The 13,495-nt window shown below is 46.0% G+C and overlaps 1 long non-coding RNA gene across 1 annotated transcript in view; it reads right to left on the bottom strand.

The window, feature by feature from the left end:
- The window catches only part of LOC141981358 (uncharacterized), a 60,226-nt gene extending 51,642 nt beyond the window's left edge, over nucleotides 1-8,584 (bottom strand). The window contains exon 1 of the long non-coding RNA XR_012637744.1: nucleotides 8,469-8,584. This is a non-coding gene — a long non-coding RNA (uncharacterized LOC141981358). The remainder of the gene's footprint in view (nucleotides 1-8,468) is intronic.
- Between the last annotated feature and the right edge of the window lie 4,911 nt (nucleotides 8,585-13,495).

The raw sequence follows: 13,495 nt of genomic DNA, 5'->3' as shown, positions 1-13,495 counted from the left end.
TGGCCAGAGTCCATATAACTCCCTCTCAGGCGGGGAAGTGTATCCCAATGGTGGGGGGGAGGTGTAGGGGGACCCGGGCCACCCTCTCCACCAGGTCCCGACCCAGGGCTCTCCTATTGGTGGGGTTTCCCCTCACGCTCAGCTCAGCTGGGATCCACCAGCAACACACCCAGTGTCAGTGCAGCCTTAGCTGCCTGTCTCTAGAATGCCCCTGGGTCACTTCCTACCCTCAATGTCGTCTCCTCCATTCCAAAGTGGGGGGTCTTCTGGTCCGTCTGGGATGTCGGGTGAGTCCTGGCGTGGTTGGCCCCTGGATCCGGGAGCTTTGGCTATCACTCCTCAGGAGCTGGCAGTGTGCCTCCTCCTCCTCCAGTGGTCAGCCCAGACTGAGCACCTTTGCAGGCTTTTATACCTATTCTCCAGTTGGAGCATGCCCAGCAGTGCTTCCGGGGCAGGGCTTCCTCTGCCAGGAAGGAAGGGTTAACCCCTGCGATACCAGTGCGGGGCCACTCTGCTCCGTCATAGTCCCCAAGGATAACTACAGGCATATCAACATCCCCAGTGGTTATTTTCTGGTCTGGAAAGTAAGTCCCTTGCTGCAGCTGTTGAAACAGACCACAGTTCCTGAAGATGCGAGCGTCATGTACCTTTCCCGGCCATCCCACGTTGATGTTGGTGAAACGTCCCTTGTGATCCACCAGTTCTTGCAGCACCATTGAAAAGTACTCCTTGCGGTTTATGTACTCTCTGTCTTGGTGCTCCGGTGCCAAGATAGGGATATGGGTTCCCTCTATCACCCCACCACAGTTAGGGAATCCCATTGCAGCAAAGCCATCCACTATGACCTGCACATTTCCCAGAGTCACTACCCTTGATATCATCAGCTCAGTGATGGCTACTTGCATCACAGCAGCACCCACAGTAGATTTGCCCACTCCAAATTGATTCCCAACTGACAGGTAGCTGTCTGGCATTGCAAGCTTCCACAGGGCTATCGCCACTCGCTTCTCAGCTGTGAGGGCTGCTCTCATCTTGGTATTCTTGCGCTTCAGGGCAGGGGAAAGCAAGTCACAAAGTTCCATGAAAGTGCCCTTACGCATGCGAAAGTTTTGCAGCCACTGGGAATCGTCCCAGACCTGCAGCACTATGCGGTCCCACCAGTCTGTGCTTGTTTCCCAGACCCAGATTCAGCGTTCCAAGCCATGAACCTGCCCAACTGACACCATGATGTGCACATTGCAGGGGCCCGTACTTTGTGAGAAGTCTATGTCCATGTCCTCATCACTCTCGTCACCGTGCTGCAGTCACCTCCTCCTCACCTGGTTTCACTTTTCTTGCAGGTTATGGTTCTGCATATCCTGCTGGATAATGCATGCGGTGTTTATAGTGCTCATAATTGCGGCGATGATCTGAGTGGGCTCCATGTTCCCAGTGCTACTGCGTCTGTACTGAAAAAAGGCGCGAAATGATTGTCTACTGTTGCTCTGATGGAGGGAGGGGCGACTGACAACATGGCTTACAGGGTTGGCTTACAGGGAATTAAAATCAAGAAAGGGGGTGGCTTTGCATCAAGGAGAAACAGAATGGCCCCCTCAAGGATAGAACTCAAAACCCTGGGTTTAGCAGGCTGTTGATTTCACGGAGGGAGGGAGGCAGGGAGGAGAAAATGAATACAAAACAAATCTGGTCTATTTCTTGTTTAGATCTACTTCATCTATCTTTATACATCTTGCTGGCAGCAGACTGTGCAGTACAACTGCTGGCCATCGTCATCTCCTGGGTGCTCGGCAAAAGACGGTGCAATATGACTGCTAGTCATCGTCATCTCCTGGCTGCTCATTAGAAGATGATGCAGTAGGACTGCAGGCAGGACTGAATCGCCATGAGACGAAACTTAAAAGGGAAATGACGTGGCTGAGTCACTCCCATGTTTGGCCAAGCGCCCCGACCAGCCTCACTGAGGTCGGCTAAAAGAGCAGCCTGGAGTACGGTGACAATGGCTACCAGTCATACTGCACTGTCTGCTGCCAAAAGGCAATGAGCTGCTGCTGTGTAGCAATGCAGTACTGCGTCTGCCAGCACCCAGGAGACATATGGTGCTGGTGATGGTGAGCTGAGCGGGCTCCATGCTTGCCATGGTATGGCATCTGCACGGGTAACCCAGGAAAAAAGGTGCGAAACGATTGTCTGCCATTGCTTTCACGGAGGGAGGGAGGGAACGGGGGCCTGACGATATGTACCCAGAACCACCCGTGACAATTTTTTTGCCCCATCAGGCATTGGGATTTCTACCCAGAATTCAAATGGACGGCAGAGACTGCGGGAACTGTGGGATAGCTACCTACAGTGCAACGCTCCGGAAGTCGACAGTTGCCTCGGTACTGGGGATGCACTCCGCCGTCTAAATGCCGACTAAATGCATTTAGAGCATTTGTGTGGGGACACACACAATCGACTGTATAAAAATGCTTTCTACAAAACCGACTTCTATAAATTCGACCTAATTTTGTAGTGTAGACATAGCCTAAGGAGCCCAGCCATCAGGGCCTGCAACTCACCCATGCTCCTGGCAGAGGTAATGGCTCAAGAATGCAGTTTTCTGAGACAGGAAGCAAAGGCACCAGCTTTTGGACCATAGAATGCCGGCAGAGAAGTCCTTTCAGAAATCTTGTCTTCGTGGCTTTGGAAAAAATTGATTTCCCTTAGATAGGTGGATGAAATGCCAACATTGCTGCCAAGTGCACTTTCAACAAACTGAGTGCCAAACCCAATTTCTGAAGGTGTAGAAGGTATTCCAGGATGTCCTGGATGGAAGTCCCCACTGGATGAGCCCTGCAGGCCAAACACTATACCGAAAACCTCTTCCACTTTGCCAAGTATGCCGTTCTATTGAAAGGTTTCCTGCTGTTGAGTAGGACCTGTTGAACAGCCTCCGAACAATGTTCTTCCTCCTCATTCAGCCAGGCAGCAGCCATGCTGCACGGTGTAGGGAGCTGATCACCAGATGCAAAGTGCAGCCACGTTTCTATGTGAGGAGGTTGGGAAGGGGAAGTAGTGGCATGGGCAGCTGAACTGATATAGGAAGGAGGTTCTAGAACCAGCACTGTTTCAGCTATGCTGGGGCGATCAGGATGAGCCTGACTCAATCTGCCTTGAGACTGGTGATGATCTAGGGAATGATTGAGATAGGAGGAAAGGTGACTGCCAGCTGCAGTGGAAGGCATCAGAGAGGGGCTGAGACCTTTCTTGAGAGGGGATAGGTGACATTCCTATTTTCCTCATCACAAAGAGGTCAATCATGGTGATGCCCCATGCTGCGAGAACAACCCAAAGGACACTCCTCTTCAGGGACCATTCTTGGCTTGGGACAAAATCCTGCTGAGATTGTCTGCAAGGCAGTTCCGTGTTCTTGGTAAGTGGATAGCTACCACGGTGATATCTTCTTCGAAGCAGAAATGCCAAAGATTGATCATCTCTAGGCAAAGCAATCTGGAGAGGGCTCCCCTTTGTAAGTTCACATAGTACATTGCGGTGGTGTTATCGGTGAGTATGTGAACCATTGAATGCCTGATATGATCCCGGAAGGCACGACACATGTTGGTGCATGGCCCGAAGCGCCAACATGTTGATGTGGAGTGAGGCTGCCATAGGTACTGCATCCTCAATGAGTCCAGATGTGCCCCACAACCCAGAAGGGATGTGTTGGTAAACACTTATTTAGTTGGGGAGGGCCAAGTGAAGGGGACTCTGTAGCACACATTGAGTGGGGATTCCCACCAGTGCAAGGACTCCAGGGCTGGAGGAGGAAGGTGAACCAACCTGTCCATAGAATGCAGGGCAGGGTGGTAAGCCGTCCTGAGGCACATCTAAAAAGGGTGAAGACACAACCTGGCAAATGGGACCACCAGGGTACAAATGGACCTGTGTCTCAACAAGCTCAGACACATGCAGACTGTCATGAATAGTTGCGATTGCAGACTGAGACAGAGCTGTTGAATCGCTTGGAAGTTGTTGGTTGGCAGGAATGCCCTTGACTTCATGGAATCTAACAGAGCCCCAATGAATTCTACTTGTTGAGTGGGAGCCAACATTGACTTCACAGTGTTTAGAATGAGTCGTAAAAGGTTGAGTAAACATAGCGTGGTGTTGATGTGGGCGAGAAACTTCTCTCTGGAGCTGCCTTTAGCAACCAGTCATTGAGGCAGGGGAAGATGTGGATTCTCTTCCTCCTGAGGTAAGCCATGCCCACCGCTATGCTTTTGGTGAAAAACTGGGGGTGGGAGGCAGAAGAGAGGCCAAATGGAAGTATACTGAAAGTGGTGTTCTTCTACTATGAAGCTAAGAAACTTTCTTGTGACTCAGAAAAATGGCCACATGAAAATAAGCATCCTGAAGGTCCAGAGCAGAGAACCAGTCATTCTGAGACAAAGCAGGGAGGAGAGATGAGAGAGTGACTATGTAGAATCTCATGTATCTGATTAATTAGTTGAGTCCACAGAGGTCAAGAATGGGCCTCATCCCACCCTTGGATTTTGATATCAGGAACTACCAGGAGTAGAACCCATGACTCTGGTGTTCTAACGGAACTTCCTCCACCACTACCAAAGTAAGCAGAGAGCTGAACTGCTTGAAGAACAATGTCTCGTGAGAAGGCTCCCTGAAGAGGGATGGGGAGAAGGGATAGGAGAGGACATGGAGACAAATTGGATGGTGTAGTCCAATCTGACAGTGTCTAAATCAATCTGACAGTATCAGAGGTAATCGAGACCTAGGCATTGTAAAAATGGGCCAGCCTGTCCCCAAAGGAACGGGGGGACAACGATGGTGGACAAAAAACAATGGGAACAGTTCTCTGGACCAGTGAGTGAAAATGGGCACTAAGCAGGCCCCGAAGGAGGGCAAACTGACTGGCCAGGCCCTGACCTCAAATGTTTCCTCTTGTGAGACCTGTCCCTCCTCCTGGGGTAGTCTCACTGTCATGAAAGGAAGGGCTGCACATAAGGATGCTGTGGCCTGTATGGCAGTTATTGCTGTGTCTCTCTGTGGGTGGTGTGTACACCTCCACAGACCTTCAGATAGCCCTTGAATCCTTAAAGGAATGTAGCATGATACCCGAGTTTTGGAGCCAGGAAGCCCTCCTCATAGTAACTGCTGAGGCCATTGCCCTGGCCAAGGTGTCCACAACATCAAGGGTGGATTGCAGAGATGTTTTGGCCACCAAGCAGTCTTCGGCAACAAGTGCCCGAAACTCATCATGAGAGACCTTGAGCAACTGCTCCTCAAATTTGGCCATAGCTGACCAATTGAGAAAGTCATATGTGGACAGTAAAGCTTGACGGTTCATGATCCTCATCTGTAATGATGATGAGTGAATATTTTTCTGCCCAAAAGGACCAAACTCATAGAGTCTTTGTCCTTGGGGCTGGACTTGAACCTCTCATACTGGGCTCTGTCATTCACCGCCATGCTCACCAGGGAGTTCAGAGCCAGATGGGAATAGAACCCCTTATAGGCACAAATTACTATTTCTGCAAGTACTTTTCCACTGGTGGTACTCAGGCCAGTGTACCCCAAAGGCGTTCACAAGTTTGAGGAGCATCTCATTAATTGGGACGGCCATTCTCCCCGAGACAGAGGGCTGGAGAATGTCCATGAGTTTATTGGTATTCTCCCGGAGAAACTCTGCTTGAATACCAAGGGATGCGGCCACCTAACATAAGAGGTCCTGGTCCAACTTGAATCCTCTGGGATGGAGGGGGAGGATGAACCAGGCAGTACCACATCATCCAGGGATGAGGACAAGGCTGTTGGTTGAGCCATAGATGGGTCCTGCTCCTGAGGTAGTGTCTCCAGATGGGGAAACTCCAGTGGCTCCACAGGAAGGGGGAACATGGGCTTGTGGCTAATCTGCAGCTGCCAGTGCCACACAAGCAGGGAATCTCACCTTCGACTTGGGCAATGAGCGAGACCTCTGGGGGTGAATAACTTGCCACTGAGTCCAAGGGGGCCATTGGTATAGGTAAGGCATTGGTGGCCAGAAGGTGGTGGGCCAGTGGCCTCTGTCCCAGACTCCGGGCACATGCCAACCCTAGTAGCAATAATAGTCTACTGGTGGCCTTCAGACCGCCTCCAGTGAAACAGGAGGATGAGGATCTCGACTCTGAAATGGAGGAGTCCTCTGACTTCAGACACTTGGAGGGGGCAACCCCAAAAGGGGCCAACAGGTGATCTGACTGATCAGTGGCCCAGAACGAGATTGGAATTGGCATTCCTGAGGTAGTCAGCACCTCCAGTGCAGAACATGTTGGTGCCGCAGACAAGGTTGGTCCCGGTGCAAACAGCAGTACCAGAGCTCCTGAGTTCTCAACATCAAGGGTGGTGGCAACTGCCATAGAAGCATCTGCAGCATTGATTGTGTCAGTGCCAAGGAAGGTTCCAGTACCAAAGAGCCCCATACCAGCTCCAGTGCCATTTCCATGCCAATCACCGGGAGGGTGCTTTCTGGCATTGTGCCAAAGTGCCTTAATGTTCTGTTGCATGCTCCAACTGGGGGCTCACCATCATTTTTCAGCCTTTCAGAATCTTGGACCAGCAGAGAAGATGGGACCAAAAGGTAGAATTGGTCTGACGTAGCCTGGTATGCTGATGTCATACCTTCAGTATCGACATCGCCTCAGTCAGTACTGGACTCAAAGGACACCTAGAGGCCAGAACTAGAGTCAATGGTGTGGGATATCTGCCTTCCCTACCCTGTACTGAGAGAGGGTCAGAAGTACCTATGCCATCCCACATGCTGGAACTCGTCCTGAGATGCTCTGCTCTCTTCTTAGGGGAGGCAGAAGAGTCACCTGGGACCTAGAGCATTCACGATCGGTCTTATGACACCTCTTCTTTGACACCGATGACAGAAAATGGCTCCTGCACCTCTTCAGAGAGGCCGCTGCCCCGGATCAAGAGGAAACAGCACTTTCTGAGACCAAGGGCAATCTGCAGCCTGAGGAAGGCCTCAGTACCGGGTCAGGTTGCATGGCCTGCTCAAGCAGGTGCTGCTTGAGGCACAGGTACCGCGCCACCTAAGCCCTCTTTTCGAACGATCTGCAGATCAAATAACGCTCCTTAAGCTGGGCTTTGCTAAAGCAGAACAAGCACCGCTTGGTGGGGGGGTCACCGATGGGAATCACCACTCCACATGAAGGGCAATACTTGAACCCGGTTGAGAGCATCAAAGAGGACACTACTACTAACACTATATAACTTTTTTTTAAACTAACACTAATTAACTATATACAATGAGCTAAGCTAAGAGGATGAATGCGAGGTTGTGAAACAACAATTACACAGAGCTCTGACTCCAGATGATGGATGGTGAGAAGAAACTGATGGGGGTCGGGGCAACACTGCTTCGTATAGCCAAGGGAGGGGCTGGAGGCACAAGGTGTGAGCACCACTGCTCTATGGGTACCATTAGGCAAAAGTCTCCAGCTTCAACACTCAGGGCACACACACTCCTACTTGGAATACGTCTGCATTTATCTGAAGAACTGACAAGTCTAATACATCTAAGGCAAAGGTTCTACTTCCTACCTCGATTCTTCATCAGTCAACTGTTTTCTTTCCCCTCTCCCATATCTATACTGTTGTCTCTTTCAGCCTGAGGTCAGGATGAACTCAACCTGATTGTGCAAAGGATCTATGTTGATGGCCCATCCATGAGGTTAATGGAGCCAATGAACTTCCAGGCAGTTTTGAGGGGAAATGTTGTTCACCTGACTGACCACTCTATCAGTGGTTTAGCAGGACTTTATAATAATACATTACAGCTGGTAAAAATAAAGGCACAATATTTTTTTAATAAGCAAAGTTTATAGCATTTTGCCTTCTTTGTACTCAAAACCAAGTGAACCATTTTAACTCAAATTTTACCCCAAAAAACAGACTAATCCTAAGAAATTTGAGCTCAAAGGGTGAAAATTTCAGAAAATGATAAGTTTATAGAACTATAAACTAAATTGCTTTTACACTGTGTACATATATAATATAGTAATAGCAATGAAGCACAAGAGAATAACCCTGAGTAATGTTCTATGCAATAGAATTAGACTTGGTAAAATATTTTGCTATGGTACAGGTATATAAATGTAAATTTGCTCTAAGCAGTCATGCAGTGTGGTCTGATGAGTTGATACAAAAGATTATGACAAAGCTGGCTTTGAACTTTCACATGTCAGTAGTTTAGGCTATAATGAACTGTGCAACTGTAGACTGCTGCTACAGATACTGGTAGGCTGGGGGGTAAATGGCATTAGGCAGCCATTGTAGCTTTTATCACTGTAACATGATATTTAAGAGAACCGTTAAAATTACTGTACATTTTCAATTTTGACATCATATAACAACGAATTCTAAAATAGCTTTGCAAGTATCTTATAAGCAAATACATGAATAGGTTACACAATAAGAAAACTAACCTGTAGAAACTTGTCTTGTCACTTGTTTTTACAGCATGCTTCTTTCTGTATTAAATTTAGTGGCCATATAGGTTTCCAAGGTGACAACTCTGGTGTCTGAAATCCTCTCAGTATTCAGCAGAGACATTGCAAACTTCTCCGCATTGCTCCACTGTCAAAGAGCAGCCCTGACTGGAGCACCACCTTGCGGCAGACCACGACATGACACAAGACAAGTGAGCCTGTCTTAGTTTTCCCTCTCAGGTAACCCAAGAACTCCACTTCAGGCTCTCCTTCTTCAATAATACCGTGTTTGGGGTTTTTTTTACAACCTTCCCAAACCAGTGTTGGTGCACAGGGTAGAAACCATTCCTCTCTGTCATTTGCTGCTTTCATTTGCTCTAGGGAGTTGAGATTAACTAGTTGTCCCTGTCCGCTAACGGTTCTTAAGGTTTCTTTTGTGCGCCCTCATTTCTTCACACCAGTTGCTTTCTACTTGACAGTGTCATGTGGGGATCTGTGCTGGCAACCAGAGTGCATTCCCCCATTATGTCCAGTACTTCCTTCTGATTCTGGTGGAAACAAGCTGCTGCTTGGTGATTTCTTGGATCTATTCTTTGGTGATGAATTCTTTCTAACTAATACCGAGAATCTCTAATAGACTTTTATTTTCAAAGGTGTCTAATTTTCTGTCTGATGTTTTAATAGCTCTCCAGTTCTCACAGCCACATGTTACACCAAGATTACATTTGAATTGAAAACTCTTAGTTTTGTTCTGGTGCTGTATAGCTTTGATTTCTGTATGGTTGTTGAGTTTAGTAGATGCCTGTCCTAACCTTGATGTCACTTCCTTCTTGAGGTCTCCTATGGCCTGAGGCCTAATATGGTACTATCCAGGTAGCTGAACTATTTAACTTTCTTGATTTTTTGCCTTCTAATGTGGTGTTACTGCTTGACATCTACCTCTTGGCGTGCTATTTTTGCCAAGTTGTCGATCTTTGTTTGTAATGTTTCAGGGCTGTCGCTCAGTAGCACAATATTGTCAGCAAAGTCTGTCTTCTAGGCATTACCCACCTACCCATGCTATACTGATGTTTGTGTTGCTAATACCCTTCTTAAGTATCCAGTCTGTGGCAATGCCAAACAACAGTGGAGATAAAATGCAGCCGTTTCATACCAATGTCCACATTGAACCACTCTGTTGTCTGGTTGTTCAAGCACTTCACATCCATGTTGATGATGTTGACAACTTTAGCTAGAATTCAGGTGAGAGTGAAGAACATTTCACAATGTATGTTTGTACAGGCTGTCAAATGCCTTTTGAAAAATTTAACGAAATTGTTGTAAAGGGGAGTTTGCCATTCTAGGCACGCTTCTATGGTGGTCCTAGTATGAAATCTGATCTACACACAATCTCTTGGGCCTGAATCCAGCCTGTTCTCTAATCTTTGTGCCCATTGCCTCTTTCATTCTGTGTAGTATCACTCTGCAGAAGGCTTTCCCTATAACAAAGAGCAGTGTAACTCCTCTTCAGTTGTTACAACTAGTAAGATCATCCTTTTAAGGTATTCAGACAATGATTCCATGTTTCCACTGGTCAAGAGCGGTCTTTTCCCCCAAAAACTTAATCAAACAGCTCTGTTAAGATGATGTATACTATCAAGCACTTGATGTTGTATCAAATACTTTTAGCATTTTTGCTATAATCCTCTCCAGTCGCGTTGTTATTTTTCAGTTGGTTGATTCCAGCCTGTACTGCTGACTTCCTTACTGGACAAAAAGTTAATGTCATGTTAACACAAATCCAAATTGAAAGTAATCCAGAAGCAAGCCTTTGGTAGGCAGGACTGAAAGATGTTAAATATTTATTTAAAGGGCTTTAATATTTCTCTTTGGGGGAAAAATATTTTGCTTCAAAAGACTTCCAGCAGTGATAAAGACTGTGTTTCTGTTTGAAATAAAGAGATGATTTAGTCATGTGTGCATATGTGAAATATTTATTAGACAACGGAATTTAATTTCTGTTTTAGCTGTAATTTAATGAGATTTAGAAGGTGGGAACAAGGAGAAAACTTAATGTAAATGCGCTCAGCTATCAGACAGAGACTGACTCATCTCTGTTTCCACAACATTCCTATATGATCATTCCCTACACTGTAAAAATGACTAGGGCCGGAACTAATACTTACTGAAGTCAATGGAAGACTCCCATTCGGTTCTGTGAGCACTGGATTAGCCCCTTAACAAATAACTCACAGACTGAAATTTGTTTACATAACTATGTGGAGAAAAATTAAAGACTGAATAGATGTATAAACATTGAAGTCTGATCACAAACTATTCACAATGAATAATCCCAGCAGATCTGATCCTGACCGTTGCAATCATTACTGTTCTTATAAGAAAAGGAGTACTTGTGGCACCTTAGAGACTAAAAATTTATTTGAGCATAAGCTTTCGTGAGCTACAGCTCACTGCATCGGACGCAGTACTGTTCTTATGGTGTTTTTGCAACAGAACATGTTTTTAACCTCAGTGCCCTGGTCAAATTCCTGCCTAGGGAAAGTATGAGAAACATCTGAACTCTGAAGCATTTTTTCAATGAGTCTTCAGGAATGGGGGTCACCTACAAACTAGGGCTTAAATGGACCTTGTGCTGCCCCTCTGCATGAACCAAATCCATTGACAAATAACAGGGCACAAATCTGATTGAATAGGACAGTCAGAATTTGACCGTGTTTGAGATCACAACCATTGTTTTGGGGTATCCAACCAGCTTTAGTCAGGACCTGGGTTTAACTCCTCGTCTGAAAGATGGTACCTTCAGCAATACCCCATAGGCCTATACTGGAGTTTCTGCTCTGTACTTATTTAGAGGGAAGAGTGTTCCTATTGAACCAGCAGCATAATTTACTGTTGTGTTCTTCGGACAAAAATAAATGTATGTGGAAGATCTTCTCATGCTACCAATATTGAGTGTTTTGTGCAAATGGATATATTTACATCATTGATTAGCTTCATTTTTCCCTGTTACAGGGTGTCTTATAACAGAAACAATAAAAAGACTGCTGTCCTGTCCACAGGGTAAAAGTCGAACAATGTCCAACCATGTATAGAAAAACATAAAGGAGGCAAGTAGGAGAAAAATGTGCTGGAGCAATTATTTTAGGAAAGGCACAAGCTCATGCTGAGGGTTAAATTTACTTATTACCTTTCACCATGTAAATAATTCAGCAAACCTATTTCATGTCAGAGATTTCATTAAAAAGATGAAATTATTTCACAAAACACCTTCCTTTCAGATCTGACATAGGTTCATCTCCTCAGAGAGGCTCTTCAATTCTTAAATGCAATGCTACTGTTAATAACATAAACCCTCTAGCTTTTCTGCTTACATTTCCCGCAGCACAGCAAGAAGGTCTTTCTTTTCAAGTTTATTGCTTTTCTTTAGTTAGAGCAAAAAGAGAGCTACAGAATAACTAAATGGACATAATGAGCTTTCACTGGGATCTAGAAACTGTTAATCAAAACCTTTTCTCACTACGCAGAAAAAAATATATGGAAACTCATAGCTTTCTCTCTTTCTGTCTCTGTCTTTCGTGCTCATATTTTGTGGTTGCTGTTGTTGTCTCCATTATGTTAATATTTAAGATTTCCCAAATGGAAGATGTATTGGTGAGAAACACTTATGCACTGCACAGTGGAAATAAATACCATCCTTTAATAAACACAGGGAGGCAAGAGCTTTGACTGAATGTTTTAATCTTTGCACAAAATATTAAAAACAATCTCGCTGAAGCGAGGAGGAAATATGAAATCAGCAGGACAGTTAACGTTCTTCCTGGGACTAATATAAAAAAAATGAGAAAACAGATAAATGATATTGGATGTAGAATATGAAAATTCAAACAGGAGAACATCTGCAATATGTAACTTCAGGCCAATAAAAATTGATGCTGGCCTGTAGCACAGCCCATTGGTATTGTTATGCAGACAATCTTCCCCTGCCCTGGGTAATCCTTTTATAACTAACCTTTTAAAATATAAATTACTCCCAGGAATTGCTGTTTCTAGATTCAAGTGCAGTCATTTTTTCCTCCAAGTGTTGTTGAGGTTTCAGGAATTATCTTATTTCTCCTCTTCCTCTTTCCTCTCTTCTGTCTAAAGTAGCAACATGGTGTTCTATGCCACCCTCCCCTCACAACCAATCAACACACATAGAAGATGTTACATGCATCAGAAACACTGAGGGGGTCACTGGGAATGGGAAGCAGGATACAACAAGATGTCCTACAAACCAATGGCTTGCAGTTCTTTTCTCTGTCGCCATGTGTAGGCAGAGTTTGGGGTTTGGAATGGGGCAGGCCAGAGGAAGGGGGAAGTGGCTCATGAGTCAATGACTACTTAGGCATGATATGGACCCCAAAACATCCCTCTCCAGCCCCGTCAGACCCCTTTTCACATTGCATTATTCTCCCTTGCAAGTTCTCAGCAGCTAAACAGTTCCTACAGCTTTTATACAAGAACAAAGTCACCAGTGGGGAGACCATTGTATAAAAGGCATTTATGCCTTACTTTACTTTTCTTTACTTTACTTAATTGCGAGGTGGCAGGGTCCCAGAGCTTGAGCTCCAGGCTGTGCAGTGCAATAGCCCTGCAGCCCCAACCCCGAGAGCCCAAGTCAGTTGGCATGGGCCAGCCACTGGTGCCTACTTGCTGTGTAGACAACTTGAACCTTTGAAATCTCCTATAAAACATGGTAGACCAGACTGTGTCAGACTGTTTGCAGGTGTGTAAAGGGGTGAGGTGAGAGGGTACAAGAAACTAGGCCCCCTATTCCAACCCCATGCATAGGCTAGCCACATAGCCATCCTTCTACTTGGGAACACCAAGAACTGTAATGGATGTCTATACAGCCCATGGCAGTGAGTCTCCAAGCCTAGGTCAACAGACTTGGGCTTGTGGGGCACATGCTACCATGCTAAAAATAGCTGCATAGACATTGGAGCTCGACCTGGAGCTTGGGCTCTGAAGTCCACCCCCTCAGT

Source organism: Natator depressus, chromosome 2 (genome assembly GCF_965152275.1).
Source record: "Natator depressus isolate rNatDep1 chromosome 2, rNatDep2.hap1, whole genome shotgun sequence".
NCBI classification, from domain to species: domain Eukaryota; kingdom Metazoa; phylum Chordata; order Testudines; family Cheloniidae; genus Natator; species Natator depressus.
This window is presented reverse-complemented; position numbering and strand designations above follow the sequence as displayed.